Raw genomic sequence first — 9028 nt, forward strand, 5'->3', positions numbered from 1 at the left:
ATGATTGAAGATGAATAGATCGGAAATTTTCTCGCAAAAAAATGTGGTATAACTTGAGTGAAATTTTTAGTGGTGCAATTTGGCAACATAGTTTTTGTAGCTGCTTCACAAACCCCTTATGTTTTTAGCACTTAAAAATTATTGTAAATAGCACATTTCTCGAACCAATCAGGACGTAGAATCATTCTCCCTCGGATCGCCCCACTGCAGGCAATCTGAGCCGTCCACGCTACACGTATCCAATGTCTCTCACCCACCTCTGCTACATTTCCTAAAAAACAACCTCTCCCTCGATCCCCTTCCTTCCCATGAATGCACGCGCCGCAGCCTCCCTCCCTCTCTCTCTACCTGATCCAGATCGATGAAGCCGCCTCTCGCACCGTGTCGGAAGGTCCCTCCGCCGCCACCCCCTCTCCTAGACCCGGCCATCCTCCCTTCCGCCACCTGCTCCTATTCTAGTCGCCCCCTTCGTCCTCCCACAACAGATCGAGCAGGGTCCCCAAACCTCACCGGCGATAGATGCACCGCCGCCTAGCAGCGACGGCGTCGCGGCCTGCTGGCTCGCCAGCTTGCTTGTGCTTCAATGCTCGCCCTCCTTCGAGCTGGCCGGACCGCGGCGGCGTGTTATCTAGGGTTTGCGGTGACTTTGCCCCACGCCATCCACGCGCGAACCTCTCCATCCGCTAGGTTTGGGCTACCGTGTCGCTGGTGTGCCTCTGTCATTGTTCCGGTGACCCAGGTGAGTCCCTCCCCTCTTCCTCGTCACATTCATCCCACTTTTCCTCACCACGTCCCCTCTCCCTCTCAGATCTGTCGTCGCTCGAGCTCCGGGACGCCATGGACTGGATGGCCACTTCCTCCCCTGCTCCGACGCCATAGAGGACGCCTCCTCACTGCCACGTCTACTTGCTGCCGCGTCTCTCTGTGGTGGTCTATTGGTTGTGATCTCAATCCGCCCCAATGGATTCGCCGACGTTGGTGTGCACTGGGCAGCTCAAGGACACGCTTTAATTCCAGGTAAAAAAGAGTGAATTCAGGAGGTGTTCTTCATTACTTGGATTCTTTAGGTGTTAAGATGCCCATCGCCTTTGTGGCACCATGACAGGATCACCACCCCTGCAGGACATCCTGAAGACTTAGATCTAAAACCCGAATATTAGAATGAAACATCATGGCTGGTATAAATTTAACCTCCTGTTTTCTCAAAATTTGGTATGTTGGATGTTGTGTCATTGCACCTGTTGATAGCCGTCTTCAACGTTGAAAGTATTCAAGCTGAAATTGAGCTATGGTAGGATTTTGATACGCAGGTTGTAGAGCAAAACTTTTGGACCTACAGATTATTCACAAGTTCTCCATTGTTAGCAGTAACTGCTTAACTAGAATTTTTAGACCTGGTTATGAGGTAAAATTACAATAGTTAAATCTTTTATCTTTATGTTGCCTGATCTGAAGTCGGGTTTCTTTTCAAGCATGTCTAACATCTACAGGGAATTATTGAGAAAAATAATGTAAGGAGATTTTTTGTGGTACATGTGGATGAACATATAGTCGGTTATTATCTGCTGCCCTTCTTTTATTATATATGTGGCTCATTGTATGTAGGCTTATCTATGCATTATTATTTGATGCTCTATCATGTTAGTTTCCTTGGTCTGGTTTTTGAGCCGTGCCATAATTTTTTTCTTGCTGGCAGCAATAGCGGGAGTGCCATATTGGACAAAGGAAGAGGATGAGAAGAAATGAGGCTTGGGCGTGAGTGGGTGCTGGGTGGCGGCGGCCTTCCACTACCTGCCCCATGGCACCTCACTCTACCGCGGTGGCAAGTATGATTGACTTCCACAACTCCAGCCTCTATGTGCATGTATATACGCCACCGACCACGAACACTAGATTTAGCTTGCTTGTATAATATAATGTGACTTATGCACTGTCCTCTCATTTATTTACATATAATGGAGATTTCAAATATGTTGTTATGCTGGAGGACGAGTCTCCTTAGGCCAGCAACAGTGGGGAGCTACAAAATTACCTTACCTGATCTGAACTGTGAGCACCTGATGATTATCTGAACTGTGAGCACCTGATGATTTTGCGTGTGCAAATAAATGGTGGTCAAAATAATACTTTTGGTTGTGACTTACTATTCCTTAGCCTATATGTATGTCTTAGTTAAACTTGAATCATTGGTTTCTCCTATGATGCTATGTGATTCAGTAATAAATTAATAGACTTGAATATTTCTTGTTCGGATCAGTCTTGTGTGGAAGATATGACCTTCTTTGAATACTCTGCTCATTATATGTTGCTCAAGGGTTCCCCTTCATAGCTCTTGTTCTTGTTTTTATTTATCTAAGAAACATCTTGCATGCTACAAAAGTCATATTAGCTAAACTTGCCTCGTAGTAGTCTCCATAAAAGCGGTTGTATTTTGATTTTAAATCTATTTGTTTGCTGCAGCGGAATGCTCATCACCTCGTAGGGAAGATTTGAACCAAGTGACCGCAAGGATTGTTTGACAATGTGTAGGTCAATCTCACCCTTGTGGAGAAATACTATTTTTTCTCCAGATTTAGCCTACACTGTCCAGGTTGTATGCTTCTTCTGAGATCCCATCAAGGTAATGCTCTTCCCCCACATGTTGTTCTTGCAAGGAAAGTATAAACAAGATACAAGTGAGTGTTTATGGGGTTGCTTGTTCGTATGATTTGTTCATGTGCTTCATGTTATAATTCCATTCAAGTAAAGACCAAAGAAACAAGCTACCCTCTTTACTATTGAAGTTTTGCAACCATGTTAATAGTTAATGCAAATTGCTGGACTCTTCTGGGAAGATAATTTCAATAGTTTATTTCTGTAACTACTTGTTAGCCTTTTCTTGTTCAACAATAAAGGTTGAGATCCCTACAAGAAATGGTTCTGATTGGTACTCCTTAGATTTAAACTAATGAATTATGTTAAGTTTTATATATGAGGTTGTGTTTCTGCCATGTACACTGTGTGTGCATGTGTTGTTTGTGTCGAGGTTAACTTATAGTTTGCAATCAGTTTGGTTTGGTTTTTTATGAGCTGTGTTGTGTTGTGTTGTGCTGCTCATGGTTGTGTTGTTTATTGTATTGTGTTAAAGGTGCATGATTCACATATCTTGATCCTGGAAGTTATTGATGTGAGCTTTTTCTGCACAAAGTGTTGAGAGCTACATAGGAATAATCTTGCAAGTCCTGAAATTTCTATGGGAGCATGTCTTAATGTTTTGTGTTTCTATTCATTGATGTGAACTCTTAAGTCTCACTGGTGAATGTAAAACCACCATTTGTCTTTCGTTTGCTCATATTTTGTATGCTTTCTTATGTTTGATTATTCCAATTACCAGGATGGTCTGAAGCACTCAGAACAAGCGGAGGGTAGGAGGGCACTAGAAGCTTTGTTTCTCATTGATGTTATGTGTGATCAACTAAAACTTGTGCTTCTCATCCAATCTTTGTAGAACTATGTTGTTGTGCGCTTGTGCACTTGTTGGTTCCTTTTGTTGTGCACTTGCACTGGTAGAACTACTTTTCTTTGCACTTTTAGAATTATTTTGATGTGCACTTGTTGGGCCTTGAACCTTGGATGTGTAGAGGAGTCGATGGATGATGTATTTTATTTCATGTGATTTGCTACTTGTAGGAGATATGCCCTAGAGGCAATAATAAATGATATTATTTATCTCCGAGTTCATAATTATGTTTATGTTCCATGCTATAACTGCAATGATTCTCGAGTCTACAATATCCACGAGGCTCGAAGGAAGACTCATATGAACGTGTGGAATAATAAACGGTAAGAAGTATTCCTAGTTTGGCCTCTAAGACTAGCTCAAGTGTTGGATGATGGTTCTGTTTTCCTGATCATGGGCATGTCTATGAGAGCAACTTTGAGGGCACAATGTTAAGAAAACATTTGTGTTGAATCGACCCGGTTTGATGTTATGCTATGAGATTCATTCGCCACAAGTTAATGGTAAATAACACAGAGATGGTTAACATTTGCATGATTCCTTAGATCATGAGAGTATCGAGTTTCTTCATGCTTGCTTCATGAACTTTGGGGTTTGTTAAACGTCATCCGGAAATGGGTGGCTATTACGGCGGCTTACGGGTTCATGGAAAAGTGTGTCAAGTAACTTGATAGCTCAAGATTGGGATTTGCTCCTCCGACGATGGAGAGATATTCTCGGGCCCTCTCGGTGTTACGGTATCCATCATCATCTGGCCAGACATAGAGTGATTTGATCACAGGGATGCCGGAACACAGAAATGAGAAAAGAGAACAAAACCAGTAACGAGGTAACTAGCATAGTGGACAAAGTTGTTGATCCACGGGGATGCAAGTAAATCTCACCTCGGGTCTTTGTAACATATCGCGAAGCAACAGGAATAGCACACGGCAACTGGAGGTTCACTCGAATATTCATTCGTGTGGGTATAGGGGTCAATATGGGTGTCCACGGCTCCGATGTTGATCATTGATCGGAAGGGGTTCCGGGTCATGTCTATACTTCACCGAACCTATAGGGTCACACGCTTAAGGCTCATCTATCTGCTGAATACTAGACAGGGAGTCTGAGAGAAAATCACCGAAAAAGGTTTCGGACACCGGAATGGTTTCGGACAGCGGAATCGTACCGCAGAGAGAGGTCATCGAATAAGTTTCGATGATACCAAAAAGTTATTTCGGGATATACCATTAAGTCAAATTGGTTTCGTCACATGCCTGATAATTCTTGGAGGGTGCCAGAATCATTCTGGAAGCCTTTTGGAATTTTCCGAGATAAAAACCGAAAATGTTCCGGAGCTGCCGGAGCCACTTCAGATGCGTTTCGCAGATGAAAATCACTAAAATGGAAGTGTTCCAGAACGCGTTGAAAGTTATTATGGTGGGTACTAGAAATGTTCTAAGCCCACATGAATATTTTCAGTTCGAACGGACGCCGAAAAATGTCGTCGTGAATAGTGAAAGTGCTTTTTGGGTTACTTTTTGGAAAGCCATTATTTTGGGCTTTGGCCCAAGATCTTTTGGGATGACATGGATGAATAGGAAGGTGGTGGAGCCACCCAAGAGGGCTGCCAATTTCGTCGGTGGCATTGGGGGGGCCCCCATGAGGCTTCCTTCCACCATTTGGTGCTCCACTTGCCTCCCCACTTTGCCCTTATGTATGAGATAAAGCATGGGCACTTTGGGTATTTGTGGAGGCACACTACCCCTTGGTTTTCCTATAAATAGGAGGTGAGGGGCTGCCCAAACCTTCATCCCTTCTCACATACAAGTGCCATGCAATGATCTGGCTTCTTCTCTCCCTCCCACGAAAAGAGTTTCGTAGAGCCGTAAGGCTGTCTGGGTTCCGGCAGGAACTAGTTCTGGACGGTGAAGCCCTACTGGATAGATGACACCGTATGTGTGCAAATCTGTAGAGAGATCGTAGTTTCGGTCTTAGTTCATGAGTGCCTCCCGAAGGGCTGTCCGTGTGACCGTCCGAGTTTTGAAGGTCCTCCCGAAGGGCTGTCCGAGTGACCGTTTGAGTTTCGAAGGTCCTCCCGAAGGGCTGTCCGTGACACCGTCCGGGGGGCTGTTCGACCGCCTCCTGGAGGGCTATCTGAGGAGCAAATGAGGGTATACATCCTCGCGGTTGGGAGGTTGTAAATCCTAGCTGCGGGGATCTTCACCGCCATTCGTCATCGACTCTACTTCCCGCTGCGCTACGAGTCGGTAACGAAAAAGATCAAACCATGTATGCAGTCTCCATAGTGGTCCTGGGCTGGTGCGTAGGTCAGAAAATTTCTGCTGCGTTCCCCTTCAGTGGCATCAAGAGCCGTGCTATGCGTAGATGCAGGTTACGATCTAGAATACATGGAGTTGTATGGGTATTGCATAATATAATTTTGGAGTAGATGAGATCTATTGCTGAAAATTATTTATGCGGGTGACAGATGAAATCTGTTACCCGACATTCTTGTTGCTTCCCTAGAATTTGCGTTTGCTCAATTTCGAGATAGCATGGTGGAATTTGACAAAGTTCGGGCAATCCGTGATCCTGATTGATCATGGAAGTGCTATCAGTTCTTTGGGTTCTCCCATAGTCAAAAGAAAGATGAAATTCGCAGATGAAAGGGCATTGCAGATATGATCTGCACGGGGGTCATGCGTATGACGATGTTCTGTGTGGGGCTCGAGATTTAATTATCTCGTGTTTCATACACCCCGAGATGTTAATCTAGCAACTTGAATAATCATACTTGATGATAAAACGTTGGTAGTTGCCGTTTAAGTCGAAACCTTAGAAGCCACGAAAAACAAGTTTGCATGAACCGATTAGAAACGTCTAACTTGGTTTTGCAGGAGGGTTTGCATGTGCATGTGATGTGGTATAGAAATCCTCATATTCAATTTGATTATGTATGAGATGACTATATGATGTAAATTGATTAACATGACCTGCGTGTCATGATTCGGCATGATGGCTGGAGCCATATGATTGTCACTTTAGTGACCTGCGTGTCAACCTTAAGTAATGCACTTATTTTATTAGCATTAGATATAGAAATATTATTTGGTGCATCGACAAGGTGGTGGCAATCTTCACGAAGGTGAACGCTGACGCGAATGCTGAAGACGAAGAAATGAAAGACTTCTCCGTCAGAAAGGGCTATACCATATCATGCTAATTATGAATTGCCTGAGATGTTTATCCCTTTGATGCACCCTTCTTTATTGCACCGTAGTCGCTTTTTATTAGGGTGATCTCTCACAAAAATATCAAGTAGTTAGTGTTCTCCCAAGTGTAGCACCGTCACGGCACCTAACTTTTCGGGGTGCGCCATGTCCACATGGGTACGAACGATTAGGGATGTGTGAGGCGGGTGAGGTCAGACCTCGCAGCGTGATCACTTGGTTGTCTTGACGTTCTAGCTTGATCGTCCTAAGCTCGGAACACAAGCATCGAAATATGAACAAGAGTCACATAGAGATGTGATCGGCATGTTTGCCTACCAATTGAATTCTCGTCACCAGTGATGTCCACATCAATGGCGTTGAATTGAAATGTGGATCGTGAATCACTGACAATCAATTAAGAGAGATATTGATTTGAGTGGGAGCGCACTGTAGAATTAACTTGTTTAATTCTCAGTGCAGTTAATTTTGAACACTGTCAAGTGTGATTTGCTAATAGTTATAGAATAATGGCTCGTGTTTCCACCTTCCCTATTAAAATTGAATAGCTGTTAAATATCTGGTTAAAACTTTACAGTTGGTAACGTAATGTGAGGATTGTCCTCAAGAGTGCCGAGAAGGACTTTGTCCTATCGCATACTTTCGGTATTCTCCCGCTAATGCTATGGATCATGTGACTCTCGTCCTTCGATCCAAAAGCTAGAATTCTGTTTTCAGTCAAGTGCAATATGTTTGCTTCCATGAGACCCGAACTTCCAAAGTTTGGATAGTTATGTGATATTCATGGAATCTGAAAATCATTTTCAGACACAAACAAAGGCTAACAGATATGTGATATCCAAAGCAATGTTTGTTTTGCAAATTGTTAGTAAAAGTGTTTACTAGGCATTTGACTGATAAGAGAGGGATTCAGAAGAAAGCCTTTCATATGATGAAGTTGGATGCTTTTTCTGGAAGTAGGAGAAATACTAAAAGTTAAACTATTAGAAGTAAAATGGCAAAAAGAAAAGAAGTCTGGAATATCCAGCTCATGTATGAATGTCATACAAGTTTTTGATGTATAGTAGGCTGGTCAAAGATATAGTTCTTGGGAATTATGGTTAAACATGTTAATCACTAATTCTTGGGTATTGTGAGTTAATCACAAAGATACCCGCTCGATTGCATTCTGTTACGAATCAATGTAAGAGCTACTATGGCCTAAAAGGCTAGCCAGAAATGAGGTTAAGGTATACACAGGGAACATAGTAAATGTGACTATACCGGTGTATTGTCGTCTGTATTTATTTTCATAATTCATTTAGAGTTTTTCAAACTCTAGCCCATTGCATAAGGTATCTAGCAAGAAGGTTGTTCATAAGAGAACTTTTTATGTTCGATGTTATGAATAACACAAGGGCCATACTTTCATTATGAATGAGATGTATGTTATGAATATTGATAATAATACAATACCTCTGGGTTTACTTTCATAATTCATTTTAGGAATTGTTCATAAAAACAACAATTGTTGTTAAGTATTATGAATAACATGAACGGCCATGCTTCCATCCAAGATGGGATGTATGTTATGAATATTGATGGTAATATGATACATCCATAACACTGACGCTAAATGTCGCAAAACTAAAAGAATACCACACAAGTGTGGCACTACATTTGGTCACATTGGAGAAACCCGCATGGAAAATTCCATTATGATGGACTTTGAAGTCGTTTGATTTTGAATCATCTGACACTTGCAACTTTCCTTCGAAAAGTGAAGTGACTGAAATACCGTTCACGGGCCATAAGGAACGAGCAACAAACTTATTGGTGATCATACATTTTGATGTGTGTAGTTCAATAAATGTTGTTGCAAGTAGTGGATTTATATATCTTCATAAATGACTCAAGTAGATATAAGGATATTTGCTTGATGAGACGTAAGTCTGGATCTTTTGAAATCATTCGAAAGGTTTTCAAAAATGAAGTACAAGTTATTGTAACAAGGAAATTATGTTTCTACAATTTGATTGCAGAAAGGAATATTTGAGTTACAAGTTTAGCGAATGTCTGATGTTGTGAAAAGAGTTTCATAACTTACACCTCCCGGAACACCACTACAAGCGAAAAGTCCATGGAGATGTAATCTAACCATTTATGACATGGTAAGATCAAAGATGACATAAATAAATTCGCCATTATCCCTTTTAAAGTGATGCTTTAGAGACTGCGACTTTTACACTGAAAAGAGCTACATCGAGTCTGATGAAATGAAGCCATGGTATGGTACGCCCAACCAGGTTATATCTTTTCTTAACATTTGTAATATGGG

General features: G+C 42.1%; 1 long non-coding RNA gene across 1 annotated transcript; it reads left to right on the forward strand.

Moving 5' to 3' along the window:
* The first annotated feature begins 285 nt into the window (after positions 1–285).
* On the forward strand, positions 286–3708 carry LOC123108647 (uncharacterized). Its single transcript, XR_006451978.1, has 5 exons — positions 286–739; positions 809–1017; positions 1697–1826; positions 2461–2620; positions 3374–3708. It is a non-coding gene; the product is annotated as an uncharacterized lncRNA (long non-coding RNA).
* The last annotated feature ends 5320 nt before the right edge of the window (positions 3709–9028 follow it).

This window comes from Triticum aestivum, chromosome 1B (genome assembly GCF_018294505.1).
Source record: "Triticum aestivum cultivar Chinese Spring chromosome 1B, IWGSC CS RefSeq v2.1, whole genome shotgun sequence".
NCBI classification, from domain to species: domain Eukaryota; kingdom Viridiplantae; phylum Streptophyta; class Magnoliopsida; order Poales; family Poaceae; genus Triticum; species Triticum aestivum.